The sequence below is a fragment of the Daphnia pulicaria genome, chromosome 3 (assembly GCF_021234035.1).
Source record: "Daphnia pulicaria isolate SC F1-1A chromosome 3, SC_F0-13Bv2, whole genome shotgun sequence".
Taxonomy (NCBI): domain Eukaryota; kingdom Metazoa; phylum Arthropoda; class Branchiopoda; order Diplostraca; family Daphniidae; genus Daphnia; species Daphnia pulicaria.
The window spans coordinates 4,255,696-4,282,011 of NC_060915.1; the positions used below are offsets into that span (position 1 = coordinate 4,255,696).

At 37.1% G+C, this 26,316-nt stretch overlaps 50 pseudogenes; all 50 read right to left on the reverse strand.

The window, feature by feature from the left end:
- Positions 1-137: 137 nt before the first annotated feature.
- LOC124333096 lies at positions 138-256 on the reverse strand (annotated as a pseudogene).
- Positions 257-669: 413 nt separating this feature from the next.
- LOC124333098 lies at positions 670-788 on the reverse strand (annotated as a pseudogene).
- A 413-nt stretch (positions 789-1,201) lies between these two features.
- LOC124333100 lies at positions 1,202-1,320 on the reverse strand (annotated as a pseudogene).
- A 413-nt stretch (positions 1,321-1,733) lies between these two features.
- On the reverse strand, positions 1,734-1,852 carry LOC124333101 (annotated as a pseudogene).
- Positions 1,853-2,265: 413 nt separating this feature from the next.
- Positions 2,266-2,384, reverse strand: LOC124333715 (annotated as a pseudogene).
- Positions 2,385-2,797: 413 nt separating this feature from the next.
- LOC124333102 lies at positions 2,798-2,916 on the reverse strand (annotated as a pseudogene).
- Positions 2,917-3,328: 412 nt separating this feature from the next.
- Positions 3,329-3,447, reverse strand: LOC124333103 (annotated as a pseudogene).
- A 413-nt stretch (positions 3,448-3,860) lies between these two features.
- On the reverse strand, positions 3,861-3,979 carry LOC124333104 (annotated as a pseudogene).
- Positions 3,980-4,392: 413 nt separating this feature from the next.
- On the reverse strand, positions 4,393-4,511 carry LOC124333106 (annotated as a pseudogene).
- Positions 4,512-4,924: 413 nt separating this feature from the next.
- On the reverse strand, positions 4,925-5,043 carry LOC124333107 (annotated as a pseudogene).
- A 413-nt stretch (positions 5,044-5,456) lies between these two features.
- LOC124333108 lies at positions 5,457-5,575 on the reverse strand (annotated as a pseudogene).
- Positions 5,576-5,987: 412 nt separating this feature from the next.
- Positions 5,988-6,106, reverse strand: LOC124333109 (annotated as a pseudogene).
- A 413-nt stretch (positions 6,107-6,519) lies between these two features.
- LOC124333110 lies at positions 6,520-6,638 on the reverse strand (annotated as a pseudogene).
- A 413-nt stretch (positions 6,639-7,051) lies between these two features.
- On the reverse strand, positions 7,052-7,170 carry LOC124333112 (annotated as a pseudogene).
- A 413-nt stretch (positions 7,171-7,583) lies between these two features.
- LOC124333114 lies at positions 7,584-7,702 on the reverse strand (annotated as a pseudogene).
- Positions 7,703-8,114: 412 nt separating this feature from the next.
- On the reverse strand, positions 8,115-8,233 carry LOC124333115 (annotated as a pseudogene).
- Positions 8,234-8,646: 413 nt separating this feature from the next.
- Positions 8,647-8,765, reverse strand: LOC124333116 (annotated as a pseudogene).
- Positions 8,766-9,178: 413 nt separating this feature from the next.
- Positions 9,179-9,297, reverse strand: LOC124333117 (annotated as a pseudogene).
- Positions 9,298-9,709: 412 nt separating this feature from the next.
- On the reverse strand, positions 9,710-9,828 carry LOC124333118 (annotated as a pseudogene).
- Positions 9,829-10,241: 413 nt separating this feature from the next.
- LOC124333119 lies at positions 10,242-10,360 on the reverse strand (annotated as a pseudogene).
- Positions 10,361-10,773: 413 nt separating this feature from the next.
- On the reverse strand, positions 10,774-10,892 carry LOC124333120 (annotated as a pseudogene).
- A 412-nt stretch (positions 10,893-11,304) lies between these two features.
- On the reverse strand, positions 11,305-11,423 carry LOC124333121 (annotated as a pseudogene).
- A 412-nt stretch (positions 11,424-11,835) lies between these two features.
- LOC124333122 lies at positions 11,836-11,954 on the reverse strand (annotated as a pseudogene).
- A 413-nt stretch (positions 11,955-12,367) lies between these two features.
- Positions 12,368-12,486, reverse strand: LOC124333124 (annotated as a pseudogene).
- A 413-nt stretch (positions 12,487-12,899) lies between these two features.
- LOC124333985 lies at positions 12,900-13,018 on the reverse strand (annotated as a pseudogene).
- A 413-nt stretch (positions 13,019-13,431) lies between these two features.
- LOC124335673 lies at positions 13,432-13,550 on the reverse strand (annotated as a pseudogene).
- Positions 13,551-13,963: 413 nt separating this feature from the next.
- LOC124335674 lies at positions 13,964-14,082 on the reverse strand (annotated as a pseudogene).
- Positions 14,083-14,495: 413 nt separating this feature from the next.
- Positions 14,496-14,614, reverse strand: LOC124333125 (annotated as a pseudogene).
- Positions 14,615-15,026: 412 nt separating this feature from the next.
- LOC124333126 lies at positions 15,027-15,145 on the reverse strand (annotated as a pseudogene).
- Positions 15,146-15,558: 413 nt separating this feature from the next.
- LOC124333127 lies at positions 15,559-15,677 on the reverse strand (annotated as a pseudogene).
- Positions 15,678-16,090: 413 nt separating this feature from the next.
- LOC124333128 lies at positions 16,091-16,209 on the reverse strand (annotated as a pseudogene).
- A 413-nt stretch (positions 16,210-16,622) lies between these two features.
- LOC124333986 lies at positions 16,623-16,741 on the reverse strand (annotated as a pseudogene).
- Positions 16,742-17,154: 413 nt separating this feature from the next.
- LOC124335675 lies at positions 17,155-17,273 on the reverse strand (annotated as a pseudogene).
- A 412-nt stretch (positions 17,274-17,685) lies between these two features.
- Positions 17,686-17,804, reverse strand: LOC124333129 (annotated as a pseudogene).
- A 413-nt stretch (positions 17,805-18,217) lies between these two features.
- On the reverse strand, positions 18,218-18,336 carry LOC124333130 (annotated as a pseudogene).
- A 413-nt stretch (positions 18,337-18,749) lies between these two features.
- On the reverse strand, positions 18,750-18,868 carry LOC124333131 (annotated as a pseudogene).
- A 413-nt stretch (positions 18,869-19,281) lies between these two features.
- On the reverse strand, positions 19,282-19,400 carry LOC124333987 (annotated as a pseudogene).
- A 413-nt stretch (positions 19,401-19,813) lies between these two features.
- Positions 19,814-19,932, reverse strand: LOC124335676 (annotated as a pseudogene).
- Positions 19,933-20,344: 412 nt separating this feature from the next.
- On the reverse strand, positions 20,345-20,463 carry LOC124333132 (annotated as a pseudogene).
- Positions 20,464-20,876: 413 nt separating this feature from the next.
- Positions 20,877-20,995, reverse strand: LOC124333133 (annotated as a pseudogene).
- A 413-nt stretch (positions 20,996-21,408) lies between these two features.
- On the reverse strand, positions 21,409-21,527 carry LOC124333988 (annotated as a pseudogene).
- A 413-nt stretch (positions 21,528-21,940) lies between these two features.
- LOC124335677 lies at positions 21,941-22,059 on the reverse strand (annotated as a pseudogene).
- A 413-nt stretch (positions 22,060-22,472) lies between these two features.
- On the reverse strand, positions 22,473-22,591 carry LOC124335679 (annotated as a pseudogene).
- Positions 22,592-23,004: 413 nt separating this feature from the next.
- LOC124335681 lies at positions 23,005-23,123 on the reverse strand (annotated as a pseudogene).
- A 413-nt stretch (positions 23,124-23,536) lies between these two features.
- LOC124333135 lies at positions 23,537-23,655 on the reverse strand (annotated as a pseudogene).
- Positions 23,656-24,067: 412 nt separating this feature from the next.
- On the reverse strand, positions 24,068-24,186 carry LOC124333136 (annotated as a pseudogene).
- A 283-nt stretch (positions 24,187-24,469) lies between these two features.
- On the reverse strand, positions 24,470-24,588 carry LOC124335682 (annotated as a pseudogene).
- Positions 24,589-25,000: 412 nt separating this feature from the next.
- On the reverse strand, positions 25,001-25,119 carry LOC124333137 (annotated as a pseudogene).
- A 413-nt stretch (positions 25,120-25,532) lies between these two features.
- LOC124333138 lies at positions 25,533-25,651 on the reverse strand (annotated as a pseudogene).
- A 413-nt stretch (positions 25,652-26,064) lies between these two features.
- Positions 26,065-26,183, reverse strand: LOC124333989 (annotated as a pseudogene).
- Positions 26,184-26,316: the final 133 nt, after the last annotated feature.

A 26,316-nucleotide genomic window follows, 5' to 3' on the forward strand; every position in this document is an offset into this window, starting at 1 on the left:
TGATCCAGAATCATTCTTATAGATGAATTGAACCTATCTCTAAGGCATTGAAATGTTTCATCTACGAAATTGGACTGGTAACCATCGTGATTGAAAAAAAATGTCAAGAAATTTGTTATTGAAAACAAACTATCCATCGCCAACGACATCCCGTATTCCCAAGCGGTCACCCTTCCAAGTACTAACGGGACTCGACGTAACTTAACTTCTGGGAGCTGACGAGACCAGGTGCGTTCTACGTGATATGGCCGTTGACATTCAAAAATGAAAATTTACCCTCCCAGTCCCAATGGATGAATAGAAAATCACTTCAAAGTGACAGAAATGTTTGTTCATTGAATTTTGACTGGTAACCATCGCGAATAAAAAGCGCGATCAACTTTGAAAATCTCGCAATGAAATTCATCCAGAATCATTCCTATAGATGAATTGAACCTATCCCTATGTCATTGAAATTTTTGATCTACGAATTTGGACTGGTAACCATTGCGATTAAAAAACGCGATAAAATTTGACAAACTCTCAATGGAATTGATCCAGAATCATTCTTATAGATGAATTGAACCTATCTCTAAGGCATTGAAATGTTTCATCTACGAAATTGGACTGGTAACCATCGTGATTGAAAAAAAATGTCAAGAAATTTGTTATTGAAAACAAACTATCCATCGCCAACGACATCCCGTATTCCCAAGCGGTCACCCTTCCAAGTACTAACGGGACTCGACGTAACTTAACTTCTGGGAGCTGACGAGACCAGGTGCGTTCTACGTGATATGGCCGTTGACATTCAAAAATGAAAATTTACCCTCCCAGTCCCAATGGATGAATAGAAAATCACTTCAAAGTGACAGAAATGTTTGTTCATTGAATTTGGACTGGTAACCATCGCAAATAAAAAGCGCGATCAACTTTGAAAAACTCGCAATGAAATTCATCCAGAATCATTCCTATAGATGAATTGAACCTATCCCTATGTCATTGAAATTTTTGATCTACGAATTTGGACTGGTAACCATTGCGATTAAAAAACGCGATAAAATTTGACAAAATCTCAATGGAATTGATCCAGAATCATTCTTATAGATGAATTGAACCCATCTCTAAGGCATTGAAATGTTTCATCTACGAAATTGGACTGGTAACCATCGTTATTGAAAAAAAATTTCAAGAAATTTTTTATTGAAAACAAACTATTCATCGCCAACGACATCCCGTATTCCCAAGCGGTCACCCTTCCAAGTACTAACGGGACTCGACGTAACTTAACTTCTGGGAGCTGACGAGACCAGGTGCGTTCTACGTGATATGGCCGTTGACATTCAAAAATGAAAATTTACCCTCCCAGTCCCAATGGATGAATAGAAAATCACTTCAAAGTGACAGAAATGTTTGTTCATTGAATTTTGACTGGTAACCATCGCGAATAAAAAGCGCGATCAACTTTGAAAATCTCGCAATGAAATTCATCCAGAATCATTCCTATAGATGAATTGAACCTATCCCTATGTCATTGAAATTTTTGATCTACGAATTTGGACTGGTAACCATTGCGATTAAAAAACGCGATAAAATTTGACAAACTCTCAATGGAATTGATCCAGAATCATTCTTATAGATGAATTGAACCTATCTCTAAGGCATTGAAATGTTTCATCTACGAAATTGGACTGGTAACCATCGTGATTGAAAAAAAATGTCAAGAAATTTGTTATTGAAAACAAACTATCCATCGCCAACGACATCCCGTATTCCCAAGCGGTCACCCTTCCAAGTACTAACGGGACTCGACGTAACTTAACTTCTGGGAGCTGACGAGACCAGGTGCGTTCTACGTGATATGGCCGTTGACATTCAAAAATGAAAATTTACCCTCCCAGTCCCAATGGATGAATAGAAAATCACTTCAAAGTGACAGAAATGTTTGTTCATTGAATTTGGACTGGTAACCATCGCAAATAAAAAGCGCGATCAACTTTGAAAAACTCGCAATGAAATTCATCCAGAATCATTCCTATAGATGAATTGAACCTATCCCTATGTCATTGAAATTTTTGATCTACGAATTTGGACTGGTAACCATTGCGATTAAAAAACGCGATAAAATTTGACAAAATCTCAATGGAATTGATCCAGAATCATTCTTATAGATGAATTGAACCTATCTCTAAGGCATTGAAATGTTTCATCTACGAAATTGGACTGGTAACCATCGTTATTGAAAAAAAATTTCAAGAAATTTTTTATTGAAAACAAGCTATTCATCGCCAACGACATCCCGTATTCCCAAGCGGTCACCCTTCCAAGTACTAACGGGACTCGACGTAACTTAACTTCTGGGAGCTGACGAGACCAGGAGCGTTCTACGTGATATGGCCGTTGACATTCAAAAATGAAAATTTACCCTCCCAGTCCCAATGGATGAATAGAAAATCACTTCAAAGTGACAGAAATGTTTGTTCATTGAATTTTGACTGGTAACCATCGCGAATAAAAAGCGCGATCAACTTTGAAAAACTCGCAATGAAATTCATCCAGAATCATTCCTATAGATGAATTGAACCTATCCCTATGTCATTGAAATTTTTGATCTACGAATTTGGACTGGTAACCATCACGATTAAAAAACGCGATAAAATTTGACAAACTCTCAATGGAATTGATCCAGAATCATTCTTATAGATGAATTGAACCTATCTCTAAGGCATTGAAATGTTTCATCTACGAAATTGGACTGGTAACCATCGTTATTGAAAAAAAATTTCAAGAAATTTTTTATTGAAAACAAACTATTCATCGCCAACGACATCCCGTATTCCCAAGCGGTCACCCTTCCAAGTACTAACGGGACTCGACGTAACTTAACTTCTGGGAGCTGACGAGACCAGGTGCGTTCTACGTGATATGGCCGTTGACATTCAAAATGAAAATTTACCCTCCCAGTCCCAATGGATGAATAGAAAATCACTTCAAAGTGACAGAAATGTTTGTTCATTGAATTTTGACTGGTAACCATCGCGAATAAAAAGCGCGATCAACTTTGAAAATCTCGCAATGAAATTCATCCAGAATCATTCCTATAGATGAATTAAACCTATCCCTATGTCATTGAAATTTTTGATCTACGAATTTGGACTGGTAACCATTGCGATTAAAAAACGCGATAAAATTTGACAAACTCTCAATGGAATTGATCCAGAATCATTCTTATAGATGAATTGAACCTATCTCTAAGGCATTGAAATGTTTCATCTACGAAATTGGACTGGTAACCATCGTTATTGAATAAAAATTTCAAGAAATTTTTTATTGAAAACAAACTATTCATCGCCAACGACATCCCGTATTCCCAAGCGGTCACCCTTCCAAGTACTAACGGGACTCGACGTAACTTAACTTCTGGGAGCTGACGAGACCAGGTGCGTTCTACGTGATATGGCCGTTGACATTCAAAAATGAAAATTTACCCTCCCAGTCCCAATGGATGAATAGAAAATCACTTCAAAGTGACAGAAATGTTTGTTCATTGAATTTTGACTGGTAACCATCGCGAATAAAAAGCGCGATCAACTTTGAAAATCTCGCAATGAAATTCATCCAGAATCATTCCTATAGATGAATTAAACCTATCCCTATGTCATTGAAATTTTTGATCTACGAATTTGGACTGGTAACCATTGCGATTAAAAAACGCGATAAAATTTGACAAACTCTCAATGGAATTGATCCAGAATCATTCTTATAGATGAATTGAACCTATCTCTAAGGCATTGAAATGTTTCATCTACGAAATTGGACTGGTAACCATCGTTATTGAATAAAAATTTCAAGAAATTTTTTATTGAAAACAAACTATTCATCGCCAACGACATCCCGTATTCCCAAGCGGTCACCCTTCCAAGTACTAACGGGACTCGACGTAACTTAACTTCTGGGAGCTGACGAGACCAGGTGCGTTCTACGTGATATGGCCGTTGACATTCAAAAATGAAAATTTACCCTCCCAGTCCCAATGGATGAATAGAAAATCACTTCAAAGTGACAGAAATGTTTGTTCATTGAATTTTGACTGGTAACCATCGCGAATAAAAAGCGCGATCAACTTTGAAAATCTCGCAATGAAATTCATCCAGAATCATTCCTATAGATGAATTAAACCTATCCCTATGTCATTGAAATTTTTGATCTACGAATTTGGACTGGTAACCATTGCGATTAAAAAACGCGATAAAATTTGACAAACTCTCAATGGAATTGATCCAGAATCATTCTTATAGATGAATTGAACCTATCTCTAAGGCATTGAAATGTTTCATCTACGAAATTGGACTGGTAACCATCGTGATTGAAAAAAAATGTCAAGAAATTTGTTATTGAAAACAAACTATCCATCGCCAACGACATCCCGTATTCCCAAGCGGTCACCCTTCCAAGTACTAACGGGACTCGACGTAACTTAACTTCTGGGAGCTGACGAGACCAGGTGCGTTCTACGTGATATGGCCGTTGACATTCAAAAATGAAAATTTACCCTCCCAGTCCCAATGGATGAATAGAAAATCACTTCAAAGTGACAGAAATGTTTGTTCATTGAATTTGGACTGGTAACCATCGCAAATAAAAAGCGCGATCAACTTTGAAAAACTCGCAATGAAATTCATCCAGAATCATTCCTATAGATGAATTGAACCTATCCCTATGTCATTGAAATTTTTGATCTACGAATTTGGACTGGTAACCATTGCGATTAAAAAACGCGATAAAATTTGACAAAATCTCAATGGAATTGATCCAGAATCATTCTTATAGATGAATTGAACCTATCTCTAAGGCATTGAAATGTTTCATCTACGAAATTGGACTGGTAACCATCGTTATTGAAAAAAAATTTCAAGAAATTTTTTATTGAAAACAAGCTATTCATCGCCAACGACATCCCGTATTCCCAAGCGGTCACCCTTCCAAGTACTAACGGGACTCGACGTAACTTAACTTCTGGGAGCTGACGAGACCAGGTGCGTTCTACGTGATATGGCCGTTGACATTCAAAAATGAAAATTTACCCTCCCAGTCCCAATGGATGAATAGAAAATCACTTCAAAGTGACAGAAATGTTTGTTCATTGAATTTTGACTGGTAACCATCGCGAATAAAAAGCGCGATCAACTTTGAAAAACTCGCAATGAAATTCATCCAGAATCATTCCTATAGATGAATTGAACCTATCCCTATGTCATTGAAATTTTTGATCTACGAATTTGGACTGGTAACCATCACGATTAAAAAACGCGATAAAATTTGACAAACTCTCAATGGAATTGATCCAGAATCATTCTTATAGATGAATTGAACCTATCTCTAAGGCATTGAAATGTTTCATCTACGAAATTGGACTGGTAACCATCGTTATTGAAAAAAAATTTCAAGAAATTTTTTATTGAAAACAAACTATTCATCGCCAACGACATCCCGTATTCCCAAGCGGTCACCCTTCCAAGTACTAACGGGACTCGACGTAACTTAACTTCTGGGAGCTGACGAGACCAGGTGCGTTCTACGTGATATGGCCGTTGACATTCAAAAATGAAAATTTACCCTCCCATTCCCAATGGATGAATAGAAAATCACTTCAAAGTGACAGAAATGTTTGTTCATTGAATTTGGACTGGTAACCATCGCGAATAAAAAGCGCGATCAACTTTGAAAAACTCGCAATGAAATTCATCCAGAATCATTCCTATAGATGAATTGAACCTATCCCTATGTCATTGAAATTTTTGATCTACGAATTTGGACTGGTAACCATCACGATTAATAACGCGATAAAATTTGACAAACTCTCAATGGAATTGATCCAGAATCATTCTTATAGATGAATTGAACCTATCTCTAAGGCATTGAAATGTTTCATCTACGAAATTGGACTGGTAACCATCGTGATTGAAAAAAAATGTCAAGAAATTTGTTATTGAAAACAAACTATCCATCGCCAACGACATCCCGTATTCCCAAGCGGTCACCCTTCCAAGTACTAACGGGACTCGACGTAACTTAACTTCTGGGAGCTGACGAGACCAGGTGCGTTCTACGTGATATGGCCGTTGACATTCAAAAATGAAAATTTACCCTCCCAGTCCCAATGGATGAATAGAAAATCACTTCAAAGTGACAGAAATGTTTGTTCATTGAATTTGGACTGGTAACCATCGCAAATAAAAAGCGCGATCAACTTTGAAAAACTCGCAATGAAATTCATCCAGAATCATTCCTATAGATGAATTGAACCTATCCCTATGTCATTGAAATTTTTGATCTACGAATTTGGACTGGTAACCATTGCGATTAAAAAACGCGATAAAATTTGACAAAATCTCAATGGAATTGATCCAGAATCATTCTTATAGATGAATTGAACCTATCTCTAAGGCATTGAAATGTTTCATCTACGAAATTGGACTGGTAACCATCGTTATTGAAAAAAAATTTCAAGAAATTTTTTATTGAAAACAAGCTATTCATCGCCAACGACATCCCGTATTCCCAAGCGGTCACCCTTCCAAGTACTAACGGGACTCGACGTAACTTAACTTCTGGGAGCTGACGAGACCAGGTGCGTTCTACGTGATATGGCCGTTGACATTCAAAAATGAAAATTTACCCTCCCAGTCCCAATGGATGAATAGAAAATCACTTCAAAGTGACAGAAATGTTTGTTCATTGAATTTTGACTGGTAACCATCGCGAATAAAAAGCGCGATCAACTTTGAAAAACTCGCAATGAAATTCATCCAGAATCATTCCTATAGATGAATTGAACCTATCCCTATGTCATTGAAATTTTTGATCTACGAATTTGGACTGGTAACCATTGCGATTAAAAAACGCGATAAAATTTGACAAACTCTCAATGGAATTGATCCAGAATCATTCTTATAGATGAATTGAACCTATCTCTAAGGCATTGAAATGTTTCATCTACGAAATTGGACTGGTAACCATCGTTATTGAAAAAAAATTTCAAGAAATTTTTTATTGAAAACAAGCTATTCATCGCCAACGACATCCCGTATTCCCAAGCGGTCACCCTTCCAAGTACTAACGGGACTCGACGTAACTTAACTTCTGGGAGCTGACGAGACCAGGTGCGTTCTACGTGATATGGCCGTTGACATTCAAAAATGAAAATTTACCCTCCCAGTCCCAATGGATGAATAGAAAATCACTTCAAAGTGACAGAAATGTTTGTTCATTGAATTTTGACTGGTAACCATCGCGAATAAAAAGCGCGATCAACTTTGAAAAACTCGCAATGAAATTCATCCAGAATCATTCCTATAGATGAATTGAACCTATCCCTATGTCATTGAAATTTTTGATCTACGAATTTGGACTGGTAACCATCACGATTAAAAAACGCGATAAAATTTGACAAACTCTCAATGGAATTGATCCAGAATCATTCTTATAGATGAATTGAACCTATCTCTAAGGCATTGAAATGTTTCATCTACGAAATTGGACTGGTAACCATCGTTATTGAAAAAAAATTTCAAGAAATTTTTTATTGAAAACAAGCTATTCATCGCCAACGACATCCCGTATTCCCAAGCGGTCACCCTTCCAAGTACTAACGGGACTCGACGTAACTTAACTTCTGGGAGCTGACGAGACCAGGTGCGTTCTACGTGATATGGCCGTTGACATTCAAAAATGAAAATTTACCCTCCCATTCCCAATGGATGAATAGAAAATCACTTCAAAGTGACAGAAATGTTTGTTCATTGAATTTGGACTGGTAACCATCGCGAATAAAAAGCGCGATCAACTTTGAAAAACTCGCAATGAAATTCATCCAGAATCATTCCTATAGATGAATTGAACCTATCCCTATGTCATTGAAATTTTTGATCTACGAATTTGGACTGGTAACCATCACGATTAATAACGCGATAAAATTTGACAAACTCTCAATGGAATTGATCCAGAATCATTCTTATAGATGAATTGAACCTATCTCTAAGGCATTGAAATGTTTCATCTACGAAATTGGACTGGTAACCATCGTGATTGAAAAAAAATGTCAAGAAATTTGTTATTGAAAACAAACTATCCATCGCCAACGACATCCCGTATTCCCAAGCGGTCACCCTTCCAAGTACTAACGGGACTCGACGTAACTTAACTTCTGGGAGCTGACGAGACCAGGTGCGTTCTACGTGATATGGCCGTTGACATTCAAAAATGAAAATTTACCCTCCCAGTCCCAATGGATGAATAGAAAATCACTTCAAAGTGACAGAAATGTTTGTTCATTGAATTTGGACTGGTAACCATCGCAAATAAAAAGCGCGATCAACTTTGAAAAACTCGCAATGAAATTCATCCAGAATCATTCCTATAGATGAATTGAACCTATCCCTATGTCATTGAAATTTTTGATCTACGAATTTGGACTGGTAACCATTGCGATTAAAAAACGCGATAAAATTTGACAAAATCTCAATGGAATTGATCCAGAATCATTCTTATAGATGAATTGAACCTATCTCTAAGGCATTGAAATGTTTCATCTACGAAATTGGACTGGTAACCATCGTTATTGAAAAAAAATTTCAAGAAATTTTTTATTGAAAACAAGCTATTCATCGCCAACGACATCCCGTATTCCCAAGCGGTCACCCTTCCAAGTACTAACGGGACTCGACGTAACTTAACTTCTGGGAGCTGACGAGACCAGGTGCGTTCTACGTGATATGGCCGTTGACATTCAAAAATGAAAATTTACCCTCCCAGTCCCAATGGATGAATAGAAAATCACTTCAAAGTGACAGAAATGTTTGTTCATTGAATTTTGACTGGTAACCATCGCGAATAAAAAGCGCGATCAACTTTGAAAAACTCGCAATGAAATTCATCCAGAATCATTCCTATAGATGAATTGAACCTATCCCTATGTCATTGAAATTTTTGATCTACGAATTTGGACTGGTAACCATCACGATTAAAAAACGCGATAAAATTTGACAAACTCTCAATGGAATTGATCCAGAATCATTCTTATAGATGAATTGAACCTATCTCTAAGGCATTGAAATGTTTCATCTACGAAATTGGACTGGTAACCATCGTTATTGAAAAAAAATTTCAAGAAATTTTTTATTGAAAACAAACTATTCATCGCCAACGACATCCCGTATTCCCAAGCGGTCACCCTTCCAAGTACTAACGGGACTCGACGTAACTTAACTTCTGGGAGCTGACGAGACCAGGTGCGTTCTACGTGATATGGCCGTTGACATTCAAAAATGAAAATTTACCCTCCCATTCCCAATGGATGAATAGAAAATCACTTCAAAGTGACAGAAATGTTTGTTCATTGAATTTGGACTGGTAACCATCGCGAATAAAAAGCGCGATCAACTTTGAAAAACTCGCAATGAAATTCATCCAGAATCATTCCTATAGATGAATTGAACCTATCCCTATGTCATTGAAATTTTTGATCTACGAATTTGGACTGGTAACCATCACGATTAATAACGCGATAAAATTTGACAAACTCTCAATGGAATTGATCCAGAATCATTCTTATAGATGAATTGAACCTATCTCTAAGGCATTGAAATGTTTCATCTACGAAATTGGACTGGTAACCATCGTGATTGAAAAAAAATGTCAAGAAATTTGTTATTGAAAACAAACTATCCATCGCCAACGACATCCCGTATTCCCAAGCGGTCACCCTTCCAAGTACTAACGGGACTCGACGTAACTTAACTTCTGGGAGCTGACGAGACCAGGTGCGTTCTACGTGATATGGCCGTTGACATTCAAAAATGAAAATTTACCCTCCCAGTCCCAATGGATGAATAGAAAATCACTTCAAAGTGACAGAAATGTTTGTTCATTGAATTTGGACTGGTAACCATCGCAAATAAAAAGCGCGATCAACTTTGAAAAACTCGCAATGAAATTCATCCAGAATCATTCCTATAGATGAATTGAACCTATCCCTATGTCATTGAAATTTTTGATCTACGAATTTGGACTGGTAACCATTGCGATTAAAAAACGCGATAAAATTTGACAAAATCTCAATGGAATTGATCCAGAATCATTCTTATAGATGAATTGAACCTATCTCTAAGGCATTGAAATGTTTCATCTACGAAATTGGACTGGTAACCATCGTTATTGAAAAAAAATTTCAAGAAATTTTTTATTGAAAACAAGCTATTCATCGCCAACGACATCCCGTATTCCCAAGCGGTCACCCTTCCAAGTACTAACGGGACTCGACGTAACTTAACTTCTGGGAGCTGACGAGACCAGGTGCGTTCTACGTGATATGGCCGTTGACATTCAAAAATGAAAATTTACCCTCCCAGTCCCAATGGATGAATAGAAAATCACTTCAAAGTGACAGAAATGTTTGTTCATTGAATTTTGACTGGTAACCATCGCGAATAAAAAGCGCGATCAACTTTGAAAAACTCGCAATGAAATTCATCCAGAATCATTCCTATAGATGAATTGAACCTATCCCTATGTCATTGAAATTTTTGATCTACGAATTTGGACTGGTAACCATCACGATTAAAAAACGCGATAAAATTTGACAAACTCTCAATGGAATTGATCCAGAATCATTCTTATAGATGAATTGAACCTATCTCTAAGGCATTGAAATGTTTCATCTACGAAATTGGACTGGTAACCATCGTTATTGAAAAAAAATTTCAAGAAATTTTTTATTGAAAACAAACTATTCATCGCCAACGACATCCCGTATTCCCAAGCGGTCACCCTTCCAAGTACTAACGGGACTCGACGTAACTTAACTTCTGGGAGCTGACGAGACCAGGTGCGTTCTACGTGATATGGCCGTTGACATTCAAAAATGAAAATTTACCCTCCCATTCCCAATGGATGAATAGAAAATCACTTCAAAGTGACAGAAATGTTTGTTCATTGAATTTGGACTGGTAACCATCGCGAATAAAAAGCGCGATCAACTTTGAAAAACTCGCAATGAAATTCATCCAGAATCATTCCTATAGATGAATTGAACCTATCCCTATGTCATTGAAATTTTTGATCTACGAATTTGGACTGGTAACCATCACGATTAATAACGCGATAAAATTTGACAAACTCTCAATGGAATTGATCCAGAATCATTCTTATAGATGAATTGAACCTATCTCTAAGGCATTGAAATGTTTCATCTACGAAATTGGACTGGTAACCATCGTTATTGAAAAAAAATTTCAAGAAATTTTTTATTGAAAACAAGCTATTCATCGCCAACGACATCCCGTATTCCCAAGCGGTCACCCTTCCAAGTACTAACGGGACTCGACGTAACTTAACTTCTGGGAGCTGACGAGACCAGGTGCGTTCTACGTGATATGGCCGTTGACATTCAAAAATGAAAATTTACCCTCCCAGTCCCAATGGATGAATAGAAAATCACTTCAAAGTGACAGAAATGTTTGTTCATTGAATTTGGACTGGTAACCATCGCGAATAAAAAGCGCGATCAACTTTGAAAAACTCGCAATGAAATTCATCCAGAATCATTCCTATAGATGAATTGAACCTATCCCTATGTCATTGAAATTTTTGATCTACGAATTTGGACTGGTAACCATCACGATTAATAACGCGATAAAATTTGACAAACTCTCAATGGAATTGATCCAGAATCATTCTTATAGATGAATTGAACCTATCTCTAAGGCATTGAAATGTTTCATCTACGAAATTGGACTGGTAACCATCGTTATTGAAAAAAAATTTCAAGAAATTTTTTATTGAAAACAAGCTATTCATCGCCAACGACATCCCGTATTCCCAAGCGGTCACCCTTCCAAGTACTAACGGGACTCGACGTAACTTAACTTCTGGGAGCTGACGAGACCAGGTGCGTTCTACGTGATATGGCCGTTGACATTCAAAAATGAAAATTTACCCTCCCAGTCCCAATGGATGAATAGAAAATCACTTCAAAGTGACAGAAATGTTTGTTCATTGAATTTTGACTGGTAACCATCGCGAATAAAAAGCGCGATCAACTTTGAAAAACTCGCAATGAAATTCATCCAGAATCATTCCTATAGATGAATTGAACCTATCCCTATGTCATTGAAATTTTTGATCTACGAATTTGGACTGGTAACCATCACGATTAAAAAACGCGATAAAATTTGACAAACTCTCAATGGAATTGATCCAGAATCATTCTTATAGATGAATTGAACCTATCTCTAAGGCATTGAAATGTTTCATCTACGAAATTGGACTGGTAACCATCGTTATTGAAAAAAAATTTCAAGAAATTTTTTATTGAAAACAAACTATTCATCGCCAACGACATCCCGTATTCCCAAGCGGTCACCCTTCCAAGTACTAACGGGACTCGACGTAACTTAACTTCTGGGAGCTGACGAGACCAGGTGCGTTCTACGTGATATGGCCGTTGACATTCAATAATGAAAATTTACCCTCCCATTCCCAATGGATGAATAGAAAATCACTTCAAAGTGACAGAAATGTTTGTTCATTGAATTTGGACTGGTAACCATCGCGAATAAAAAGCGCGATCAACTTTGAAAAACTCGCAATGAAATTCATCCAGAATCATTCCTATAGATGAATTGAACCTATCCCTATGTCATTGAAATTTTTGATCTACGAATTTGGACTGGTAACCATTGCGATTAAAAAACGCGATAAAATTTGACAAACTCTCAATGGAATTGATCCAGAATCATTCTTATAGATGAATTGAACCTATCTCTAAGGCATTGAAATGTTTCATCTACGAAATTGGACTGGTAACCATCGTTATTGAAAAAAAATTTCAAGAAATTTTTTATTGAAAACAAACTATTCATCGCCAACGACATCCCGTATTCCCAAGCGGTCACCCTTCCAAGTACTAACGGAACTCGACGTAACTTAACTTCTGGGAGCTGACGAGACCAGGTGCGTTCTACGTGATATGGCCGTTGACATTCAAAAATGAAAATTTACCCTCCCAGTCCCAATGGATGAATAGAAAATCACTTCAAAGTGACAGAAATGTTTGTTCATTGAATTTGGACTGGTAACCATCGCGAATAAAAAGCGCGATCAACTTTGAAAATCTCGCAATGAAATTCATCCAGAATCATTCCTATAGATGAATTGAACCTATCCCTATGTCATTGAAATTTTTGATCTACGAATTTGGACTGGTAACCATTGCGATTAAAAAACGCGATAAAATTTGACAAACTCTCAATGGAATTGATCCAGAATCATTCTTATAGATGAATTGAACCTATCTCTAAGGCATTGAAATGTTTCATCTACGAAATTGGACTGGTAACCATCGTGATTGAAAAAAAATGTCAAGAAATTTGTTATTGAAAACAAACTATCCATCGCCAACGACATCCCGTATTCCCAAGCGGTCACCCTTCCAAGTACTAACGGAACTCGACGTAACTTAACTTCTGGAAGCTGACGAGACCAGGTGCGTTCTACGTGATATGGCCGTTGACATTCAAAAATGAAAATTTACCCTCCCAGTCCCAATGGATGAATAGAAAATCACTTCAAAGTGACAGAAATGTTTGTTCATTGAATTTTGACTGGTAACCATCGCGAATAAAAAGCGCGATCAACTTTGAAAATCTCGCAATGAAATTCATCCAGAATCATTCCTATAGATGAATTGAACCTATCCCTATGTCATTGAAATTTTTGATCTACGAATTTGGACTGGTAACCATTGCGATTAAAAAACGCGATAAAATTTGACAAACTCTCAATGGAATTGATCCAGAATCATTCTTATAGATGAATTGAACCTATCTCTAAGGCATTGAAATGTTTCATCTACGAAATTGGACTGGTAACCATCGTGATTGAAAAAAAATGTCAAGAAATTTGTTATTGAAAACAAACTATCCATCGCCAACGACATCCCGTATTCCCAAGCGGTCACCCTTCCAAGTACTAACGGAACTCGACGTAACTTAACTTCTGGAAGCTGACGAGACCAGGTGCGTTCTACGTGATATGGCCGTTGACATTCAAAAATGAAAATTTACCCTCCCAGTCCCAATGGATGAATAGAAAATCACTTCAAAGTGACAGAAATGTTTGTTCATTGAATTTTGACTGGTAACCATCGCGAATAAAAAGCGCGATCAACTTTGAAAAACTCGCAATGAAATTCATCCAGAATCATTCCTATAGATGAATTGAACCTATCCCTATGTCATTGAAATTTTTGATCTACGAATTTGGACTGGTAACCATCACGATTAAAAAACGCGATAAAATTTGACAAACTCTCAATGGAATTGATCCAGAATCATTCTTATAGATGAATTGAACCTATCTCTAAGGCATTGAAATGTTTCATCTACGAAATTGGACTGGTAACCATCGTTATTGAAAAAAAATTTCAAGAAATTTTTTATTGAAAACAAACTATTCATCGCCAACGACATCCCGTATTCCCAAGCGGTCACCCTTCCAAGTACTAACGGGACTCGACGTAACTTAACTTCTGGGAGCTGACGAGACCAGGTGCGTTCTACGTGATATGGCCGTTGACATTCAAAAATGAAAATTTACCCTCCCATTCCCAATGGATGAATAGAAAATCACTTCAAAGTGACAGAAATGTTTGTTCATTGAATTTGGACTGGTAACCATCGCGAATAAAAAGCGCGATCAACTTTGAAAAACTCGCAATGAAATTCATCCAGAATCATTCCTATAGATGAATTGAACCTATCCCTATGTCATTGAAATTTTTGATCTACGAATTTGGACTGGTAACCATCACGATTAATAACGCGATAAAATTTGACAAACTCTCAATGGAATTGATCCAGAATCATTCTTATAGATGAATTGAACCTATCTCTAAGGCATTGAAATGTTTCATCTACGAAATTGGACTGGTAACCATCGTTATTGAAAAAAAATTTCAAGAAATTTTTTATTGAAAACAAGCTATTCATCGCCAACGACATCCCGTATTCCCAAGCGGTCACCCTTCCAAGTACTAACGGGACTCGACGTAACTTAACTTCTGGGAGCTGACGAGACCAGGTGCGTTCTACGTGATATGGCCGTTGACATTCAAAAATGAAAATTTACCCTCCCAGTCCCAATGGATGAATAGAAAATCACTTCAAAGTGACAGAAATGTTTGTTCATTGAATTTTGACTGGTAACCATCGCGAATAAAAAGCGCGATCAACTTTGAAAAACTCGCAATGAAATTCATCCAGAATCATTCCTATAGATGAATTGAACCTATCCCTATGTCATTGAAATTTTTGATCTACGAATTTGGACTGGTAACCATCACGATTAAAAAACGCGATAAAATTTGACAAACTCTCAATGGAATTGATCCAGAATCATTCTTATAGATGAATTGAACCTATCTCTAAGGCATTGAAATGTTTCATCTACGAAATTGGACTGGTAACCATCGTTATTGAAAAAAAATTTCAAGAAATTTTTTATTGAAAACAAGCTATTCATCGCCAACGACATCCCGTATTCCCAAGCGGTCACCCTTCCAAGTACTAACGGGACTCGACGTAACTTAACTTCTGGGAGCTGACGAGACCAGGTGCGTTCTACGTGATATGGCCGTTGACATTCAAAAATGAAAATTTACCCTCCCAGTCCCAATGGATGAATAGAAAATCACTTCAAAGTGACAGAAATGTTTGTTCATTGAATTTTGACTGGTAACCATCGCGAATAAAAAGCGCGATCAACTTTGAAAAACTCGCAATGAAATTCATCCAGAATCATTCCTATAGATGAATTGAACCTATCCCTATGTCATTGAAATTTTTGATCTACGAATTTGGACTGGTAACCATCACGATTAAAAAACGCGATAAAATTTGACAAACTCTCAATGGAATTGATCCAGAATCATTCTTATAGATGAATTGAACCTATCTCTAAGGCATTGAAATGTTTCATCTACGAAATTGGACTGGTAACCATCGTTATTGAAAAAAAATTTCAAGAAATTTTTTATTGAAAACAAACTATTCATCGCCAACGACATCCCGTATTCCCAAGCGGTCACCCTTCCAAGTACTAACGGGACTCGACGTAACTTAACTTCTGGGAGCTGACGAGACCAGGTGCGTTCTACGTGATATGGCCGTTGACATTCAAAAATGAAAATTTACCCTCCCATTCCCAATGGATGAATAGAAAATCACTTCAAAGTGACAGAAATGTTTGTTCATTGAATTTGGACTGGTAACCATCGCGAATAAAAAGCGCGATCAACTTTGAAAAACTCGCAATGAAATTCATCCAGAATCATTCCTATAGATGAATTGAACCTATCCCTATGTCATTGAAATTTTTGATCTACGAATTTGGACTGGTAACCATTGCGATTAAAAAACGCGATAAAATTTGACAAACTCTCAATGGAATTGATCCAGAATCATTCTTATAGATGAATTGAACCTATCTCTAAGGCATTGAAATGTTTCATCTACGAAATTGGACTGGTAACCATCGTTATTGAAAAAAAATTTCAAGAAATTTTTTATTGAAAACAAACTATTCATCGCCAACGACATCCCGTATTCCCAAGCGGTCACCCTTCCAAGTACTAACGGAACTCGACGTAACTTAACTTCTGGGAGCTGACGAGACCAGGTGCGTTCTACGTGATATGGCCGTTGACATTCAAAAATGAAAATTTACCCTCCCAGTCCCAATGGATGAATAGAAAATCACTTCAAAGTGACAGAAATGTTTGTTCATTGAATTTGGACTGGTAACCATCGCGAATAAAAAGCGCGATCAACTTTGAAAATCTCGCAATGAAATTCATCCAGAATCATTCCTATAGATGAATTGAACCTATCCCTATGTCATTGAAATTTTTGATCTACGAATTTGGACTGGTAACCATTGCGATTAAAAAACGCGATAAAATTTGACAAACTCTCAATGGAATTGATCCAGAATCATTCTTATAGATGAATTGAACCTATCTCTAAGGCATTGAAATGTTTCATCTACGAAATTGGACTGGTAACCATCGTGATTGAAAAAAAATGTCAAGAAATTTGTTATTGAAAACAAACTATCCATCGCCAACGACATCCCGTATTCCCAAGCGGTCACCCTTCCAAGTACTAACGGAACTCGACGTAACTTAACTTCTGGAAGCTGACGAGACCAGGTGCGTTCTACGTGATATGGCCGTTGACATTCAAAAATGAAAATTTACCCTCCCAGTCCCAATGGATGAATAGAAAATCACTTCAAAGTGACAGAAATGTTTGTTCATTGAATTTTGACTGGTAACCATCGCGAATAAAAAGCGCGATCAACTTTGAAAAACTCGCAATGAAATTCATCCAGAATCATTCCTATAGATGAATTGAACCTATCCCTATGTCATTGAAATTTTTGATCTACGAATTTGGACTGGTAACCATTGCGATTAAAAAACGCGATAAAATTTGACAAAATCTCAATGGAATTGATCCAGAATCATTCTTATAGATGAATTGAACCTATCTCTAAGGCATTGAAATGTTTCATCTACGAAATTGGACTGGTAACCATCGTTATTGAAAAAAATTTCAAGAAATTTGTTATTGAAAACAAACTATTCATCGCCAACGACATCCCGTATTCCCAAGCGGTCACCCTTCCAAGTACTAACGGGACTCGACGTAACTTAACTTCTGGGAGCTGACGAGACCAGGTGCGTTCTACGTGATATGGCCGTTGACATTCAAAAATGAAAATTTACCCTCCCAGTCCCAATGGATGAATAGAAAATCACTTCAAAGTGACAGAAATGTTTGTTCATTGAATTTGGACTGGTAACCATCGCAAATAAAAAGCGCGATCAACTTTGAAAAACTCGCAATGAAATTCATCCAGAATCATTCCTATAGATGAATTGAACCTATCCCTATGTCATTGAAATTTTTGATCTACGAATTTGGACTGGTAACCATTGCGATTAAAAAACGCGATAAAATTTGACAAAATCTCAATGGAATTGATCCAGAATCATTCTTATAGATGAATTGAACCTATCTCTAAGGCATTGAAATGTTTCATCTACGAAATTGGACTGGTAACCATCGTTATTGAAAAAAAATTTCAAGAAATTTTTTATTGAAAACAAGCTATTCATCGCCAACGACATCCCGTATTCCCAAGCGGTCACCCTTCCAAGTACTAACGGGACTCGACGTAACTTAACTTCTGGGAGCTGACGAGACCAGGTGCGTTCTACGTGATATGGCCGTTGACATTCAAAAATGAAAATTTACCCTCCCAGTCCCAATGGATGAATAGAAAATCACTTCAAAGTGACAGAAATGTTTGTTCATTGAATTTTGACTGGTAACCATCGCGAATAAAAAGCGCGATCAACTTTGAAAAACTCGCAATGAAATTCATCCAGAATCATTCCTATAGATGAATTGAACCTATCCCTATGTCATTGAAATTTTTGATCTACGAATTTGGACTGGTAACCATCACGATTAAAAAACGCGATAAAATTTGACAAACTCTCAATGGAATTGATCCAGAATCATTCTTATAGATGAATTGAACCTATCTCTAAGGCATTGAAATGTTTCATCTACGAAATTGGACTGGTAACCATCGTTATTGAAAAAAAATTTCAAGAAATTTTTTATTGAAAACAAACTATTCATCGCCAACGACATCCCGTATTCCCAAGCGGTCACCCTTCCAAGTACTAACGGGACTCGACGTAACTTAACTTCTGGGAGCTGACGAGACCAGGTGCGTTCTACGTGATATGGCCGTTGACATTCAAAAATGAAAATTTACCCTCCCATTCCCAATGGATGAATAGAAAATCACTTCAAAGTGACAGAAATGTTTGTTCATTGAATTTGGACTGGTAACCATCGCGAATAAAAAGCGCGATCAACTTTGAAAAACTCGCAATGAAATTCATCCAGAATCATTCCTATAGATGAATTGAACCTATCCCTATGTCATTGAAATTTTTGATCTACGAATTTGGACTGGTAACCATTGCGATTAAAAAACGCGATAAAATTTGACAAACTCTCAATGGAATTGATCCAGAATCATTCTTATAGATGAATTGAACCTATCTCTAAGGCATTGAAATGTTTCATCTACGAAATTGGACTGGTAACCATCGTTATTGAAAAAAAATTTCAAGAAATTTTTTATTGAAAACAAACTATTCATCGCCAACGACATCCCGTATTCCCAAGCGGTCACCCTTCCAAGTACTAACGGAACTCGACGTAACTTAACTTCTGGGAGCTGACGAGACCAGGTGCGTTCTACGTGATATGGCCGTTGACATTCAAAAATGAAAATTTACCCTCCCAGTCCCAATGGATGAATAGAAAATCACTTCAAAGTGACAGAAATGTTTGTTCATTGAATTTGGACTGGTAACCATCGCGAATAAAAAGCGCGATCAACTTTGAAAATCTCGCAATGAAATTCATCCAGAATCATTCCTATAGATGAATTGAACCTATCCCTATGTCATTGAAATTTTTGATCTACGAATTTGGACTGGTAACCATTGCGATTAAAAAACGCGATAAAATTTGACAAACTCTCAATGGAATTGATCCAGAATCATTCTTATAGATGAATTGAACCTATCTCTAAGGCATTGAAATGTTTCATCTACGAAATTGGACTGGTAACCATCGTGATTGAAAAAAAATGTCAAGAAATTTGTTATTGAAAACAAACTATCCATCGCCAACGACATCCCGTATTCCCAAGCGGTCACCCTTCCAAGTACTAACGGAACTCGACGTAACTTAACTTCTGGAAGCTGACGAGACCAGGTGCGTTCTACGTGATATGGCCGTTGACATTCAAAAATGAAAATTTACCCTCCCAGTCCCAATGGATGAATAGAAAATCACTTCAAAGTGACAGAAATGTTTGTTCATTGAATTTTGACTGGTAACCATCGCGAATAAAAAGCGCGATCAACTTTGAAAAACTCGCAATGAAATTCATCCAGAATCATTCCTATAGATGAATTGAACCTATCCCTATGTCATTGAAATTTTTGATCTACGAATTTGGACTGGTAACCATTGCGATTAAAAAACGCGATAAAATTTGACAAAATCTCAATGGAATTGATCCAGAATCATTCTTATAGATGAATTGAACCTATCTCTAAGGCATTGAAATGTTTCATCTACGAAATTGGACTGGTAACCATCGTTATTGAAAAAAATTTCAAGAAATTTGTTATTGAAAACAAACTATTCATCGCCAACGACATCCCGTATTCCCAAGCGGTCACCCTTCCAAGTACTAACGGGACTCGACGTAACTTAACTTCTGGGAGCTGACGAGACCAGGTGCGTTCTACGTGATATGGCCGTTGACATTCAAAAATGAAAATTTACCCTCCCAGTCCCAATGGATGAATAGAAAATCACTTCAAAGTGACAGAAATGTTTGTTCATTGAATTTGGACTGGTAACCATCGCAAATAAAAAGCGCGATCAACTTTGAAAAACTCGCAATGAAATTCATCCAGAATCATTCCTATAGATGAATTGAACCTATCCCTATGTCATTGAAATTTTTGATCTACGAATTTGGACTGGTAACCATTGCGATTAAAAAACGCGATAAAATTTGACAAAATCTCAATGGAATTGATCCAGAATCATTCTTATAGATGAATTGAACCTATCTCTAAGGCATTGAAATGTTTCATCTACGAAATTGGACTGGTAACCATCGTTATTGAAAAAAAATTTCAAGAAATTTTTTATTGAAAACAAGCTATTCATCGCCAACGACATCCCGTATTCCCAAGCGGTCACCCTTCCAAGTACTAACGGGACTCGACGTAACTTAACTTCTGGGAGCTGACGAGACCAGGTGCGTTCTACGTGATATGGCCGTTGACATTCAAAAATGAAAATTTACCCTCCCAGTCCCAATGGATGAATAGAAAATCACTTCAAAGTGACAGAAATGTTTGTTCATTGAATTTTGACTGGTAACCATCGCGAATAAAAAGCGCGATCAACTTTGAAAAACTCGCAATGAAATTCATCCAGAATCATTCCTATAGATGAATTGAACCTATCCCTATGTCATTGAAATTTTTGATCTACGAATTTGGACTGGTAACCATCACGATTAAAAAACGCGATAAAATTTGACAAACTCTCAATGGAATTGATCCAGAATCATTCTTATAGATGAATTGAACCTATCTCTAAGGCATTGAAATGTTTCATCTACGAAATTGGACTGGTAACCATCGTTATTGAAAAAAAATTTCAAGAAATTTTTTATTGAAAACAAACTATTCATCGCCAACGACATCCCGTATTCCCAAGCGGTCACCCTTCCAAGTACTAACGGAACTCGACGTAACTTAACTTCTGGGAGCTGACGAGACCAGGTGCGTTCTACGTGATATGGCCGTTGACATTCAAAAATGAAAATTTACCCTCCCAGTCCCAATGGATGAATAGAAAATCACTTCAAAGTGACAGAAATGTTTGTTCATTGAATTTTGACTGGTAACCATCGCGAATAAAAAGCGCGATCAACTTTGAAAAACTCGCAATGAAATTCATCCAGAATCATTCCTATAGATGAATTGAACCTATCCCTATGTCATTGAAATTTTTGATCTACGAATTTGGACTGGTAACCATTGCGATTAAAAAACGCGATAAAATTTGACAAACTCTCAATGGAATTGATCCAGAATCATTCTTATAGATGAATTGAACCTATCTCTAAGGCATTGAAATGTTTCATCTACGAAATTGGACTGGTAACCATCGTGATTGAAAAAAAATGTCAAGAAATTTGTTATTGAAAACAAACTATCCATCGCCAACGACATCCCGTATTCCCAAGCGGTCACCCTTCCAAGTACTAACGGAACTCGACGTAACTTAACTTCTGGAAGCTGACGAGACCAGGTGCGTTCTACGTGATATGGCCGTTGACATTCAAAAATGAAAATTTACCCTCCCAGTCCCAATGGATGAATAGAAAATCACTTCAAAGTGACAGAAATGTTTGTTCATTGAATTTTGACTGGTAACCATCGCGAATAAAAAGCGCGATCAACTTTGAAAAACTCGCAATGAAATTCATCCAGAATCATTCCTATAGATGAATTGAACCTATCCCTATGTCATTGAAATTTTTGATCTACGAATTTGGACTGGTAACCATTGCGATTAAAAAACGCGATAAAATTTGACAAACTCTCAATGGAATTGATCCAGAATCATTCTTATAGATGAATTGAACCTATCTCTAAGGCATTGAAATGTTTCATCTACGAAATTGGACTGGTAACCATCGTGATTGAAAAAAAATGTCAAGAAATTTGTTATTGAAAACAAACTATCCATCGCCAACGACATCCCGTATTCCCAAGCGGTCACCCTTCCAAGTACTAACGGAACTCGACGTAACTTAACTTCTGGAAGCTGACGAGACCAGGTGCGTTCTACGTGATATGGCCGTTGACATTCAAAAATGAAAATTTACCCTCCCAGTCCCAATGGATGAATAGAAAATCACTTCAAAGTGACAGAAATGTTTGTTCATTGAATTTTGACTGGTAACCATCGCGAATAAAAAGCGCGATCAACTTTGAAAAACTCGCAATGAAATTCATCCAGAATCATTCCTATAGATGAATTGAACCTATCCCTATGTCATTGAAATTTTTGATCTACGAATTTGGACTGGTAACCATTGCGATTAAAAAACGCGATAAAATTTGACAAACTCTCAATGGAATTGATCCAGAATCATTCTTATAGATGAATTGAACCTATCTCTAAGGCATTGAAATGTTTCATCTACGAAATTGGACTGGTAACCATCGTGATTGAAAAAAAATGTCAAGAAATTTGTTATTGAAAACAAACTATCCATCGCCAACGACATCCCGTATTCCCAAGCGGTCACCCTTCCAAGTACTAACGGAACTCGACGTAACTTAACTTCTGGAAGCTGACGAGACCAGGTGCGTTCTACGTGATATGGCCGTTGACATTCAAAAATGAAAATTTACCCTCCCAGTCCCAATGGATGAATAGAAAATCACTTCAAAGTGACAGAAATGTTTGTTCATTGAATTTTGACTGGTAACCATCGCGAATAAAAAGCGCGATCAACTTTGAAAAACTCGCAATGAAATTCATCCAGAATCATTCCTATAGATGAATTGAACCTATCCCTATGTCATTGAAATTTTTGATCTACGAATTTGGACTGGTAACCATCACGATTAAAAAACGCGATAAAATTTGACAAACTCTCAATGGAATTGATCCAGAATCATTCTTATAGATGAATTGAACCTATCTCTAAGGCATTGAAATGTTTCATCTACGAAATTGGACTGGTAACCATCGTTATTGAAAAAAAATTTCAAGAAATTTTTTATTGAAAACAAACTATTCATCGCCAACGACATCCCGTATTCCCAAGCGGTCACCCTTCCAAGTACTAACGGGACTCGACGTAACTTAACTTCTGGGAGCTGACGAGACCAGGTGCGTTCTACGTGATATGGCCGTTGACATTCAAAAATGAAAATTTACCCTCCCAGTCCCAATGGATGAATAGAAAATCACTTCAAAGTGACAGAAATGTTTGTTCATTGAATTTGGACTGGTAACCATCGCGAATAAAAAGCGCGATCAACTTTGAAAAACTCGCAATGAAATTCATCCAGAATCATTCCTATAGATGAATTGAACCTATCCCTATGTCATTGAAATTTTTGATCTACGAATTTGGACTGGTAACCATCACGATTAATAACGCGATAAAATTTGACAAACTCTCAATGGAATTGATCCAGAATCATTCTTATAGATGAATTGAACCTATCTCTAAGGCATTGAAATGTTTCATCTACGAAATTGGACTGGTAACCATGGTGATTGAAAAAAAATGTCAAGAAATTTTTTATTGAAAACAAACTATCCATCGCCAACGACATCCCGTATTCCCAAGCGGTCACCCTTCCAAGTACTAACGGGACTCGACGTAACTTAACTTCTGGGAGCTGACGAGACCAGGTGCGTTCTACGTGATATGGCCGTTGACATTCAAAAATGAAAATTTACCCTCCCAGTCCCAATGGATGAATAGAAAATCACTTCAAAGTGACAGAAATGTTTGTTCTTTGAATTTGGACTGGTAACCATCGCAAATAAAAAGCGCGATCAACTTTGAAAAACTCGCAATGAAATTCATCCAGAATCATTCCTATAGATGAATTGAACCTATCCCTATGTCATTGACATTTTTGATCTACGAATTTGGACTGGTAACCATCGTGATTGAAAAAAAATGTCAAGAAATTTGTTATTGAAAACAAACTATCCATCGCCAACGACATCCCGTATTCCCAAGCGGTCACCCTTCCAAGTACTAACGGAACTCGACGTAACTTAACTTCTGGAAGCTGACGAGACCAGGTGCGTTCTACGTGATATGGCCGTTGACATTCAAAAATGAAAATTTACCCTCCCAGTCCCAATGGATGAATAGAAAATCACTTCAAAGTGACAGAAATGTTTGTTCATTGAATTTTGACTGGTAACCATCGCGAATAAAAAGCGCGATCAACTTTGAAAAACTCGCAATGAAATTCATCCAGAATCATTCCTATAGATGAATTGAACCTATCCCTATGTCATTGAAATTTTTGATCTACGAATTTGGACTGGTAACCATTGCGATTAAAAAACGCGATAAAATTTGACAAAATCTCAATGGAATTGATCCAGAATCATTCTTATAGATGAATTGAACCTATCTCTAAGGCATTGAAATGTTTCATCTACGAAATTGGACTGGTAACCATCGTTATTGAAAAAAATTTCAAGAAATTTGTTATTGAAAACAAACTATTCATCGCCAACGACATCCCGTATTCCCAAGCGGTCACCCTTCCAAGTACTAACGGGACTCGACGTAACTTAACTTCTGGGAGCTGACGAGACCAGGTGCGTTCTACGTGATATGGCCGTTGACATTCAAAAATGAAAATTTACCCTCCCAGTCCCAATGGATGAATAGAAAATCACTTCAAAGTGACAGAAATGTTTGTTCATTGAATTTGGACTGGTAACCATCGCAAATAAAAAGCGCGATCAACTTTGAAAAACTCGCAATGAAATTCATCCAGAATCATTCCTATAGATGAATTGAACCTATCCCTATGTCATTGAAATTTTTGATCTACGAATTTGGACTGGTAACCATTGCGATTAAAAAACGCGATAAAATTTGACAAAATCTCAATGGAATTGATCCAGAATCATTCTTATAGATGAATTGAACCTATCTCTAAGGCATTGAAATGTTTCATCTACGAAATTGGACTGGTAACCATCGTTATTGAAAAAAAATTTCAAGAAATTTTTTATTGAAAACAAGCTATTCATCGCCAACGACATCCCGTATTCCCAAGCGGTCACCCTTCCAAGTACTAACGGGACTCGACGTAACTTAACTTCTGGGAGCTGACGAGACCAGGTGCGTTCTACGTGATATGGCCGTTGACATTCAAAAATGAAAATTTACCCTCCCAGTCCCAATGGATGAATAGAAAATCACTTCAAAGTGACAGAAATGTTTGTTCATTGAATTTTGACTGGTAACCATCGCGAATAAAAAGCGCGATCAACTTTGAAAAACTCGCAATGAAATTCATCCAGAATCATTCCTATAGATGAATTGAACCTATCCCTATGTCATTGAAATTTTTGATCTACGAATTTGGACTGGTAACCATCACGATTAAAAAACGCGATAAAATTTGACAAACTCTCAATGGAATTGATCCAGAATCATTCTTATAGATGAATTGAACCTATCTCTAAGGCATTGAAATGTTTCATCTACGAAATTGGACTGGTAACCATCGTTATTGAAAAAAAATTTCAAGAAATTTTTTATTGAAAACAAACTATTCATCGCCAACGACATCCCGTATTCCCAAGCGGTCACCCTTCCAAGTACTAACGGAACTCGACGTAACTTAACTTCTGGGAGCTGACGAGACCAGGTGCGTTCTACGTGATATGGCCGTTGACATTCAAAAATGAAAATTTACCCTCCCAGTCCCAATGGATGAATAGAAAATCACTTCAAAGTGACAGAAATGTTTGTTCATTGAATTTTGACTGGTAACCATCGCGAATAAAAAGCGCGATCAACTTTGAAAAA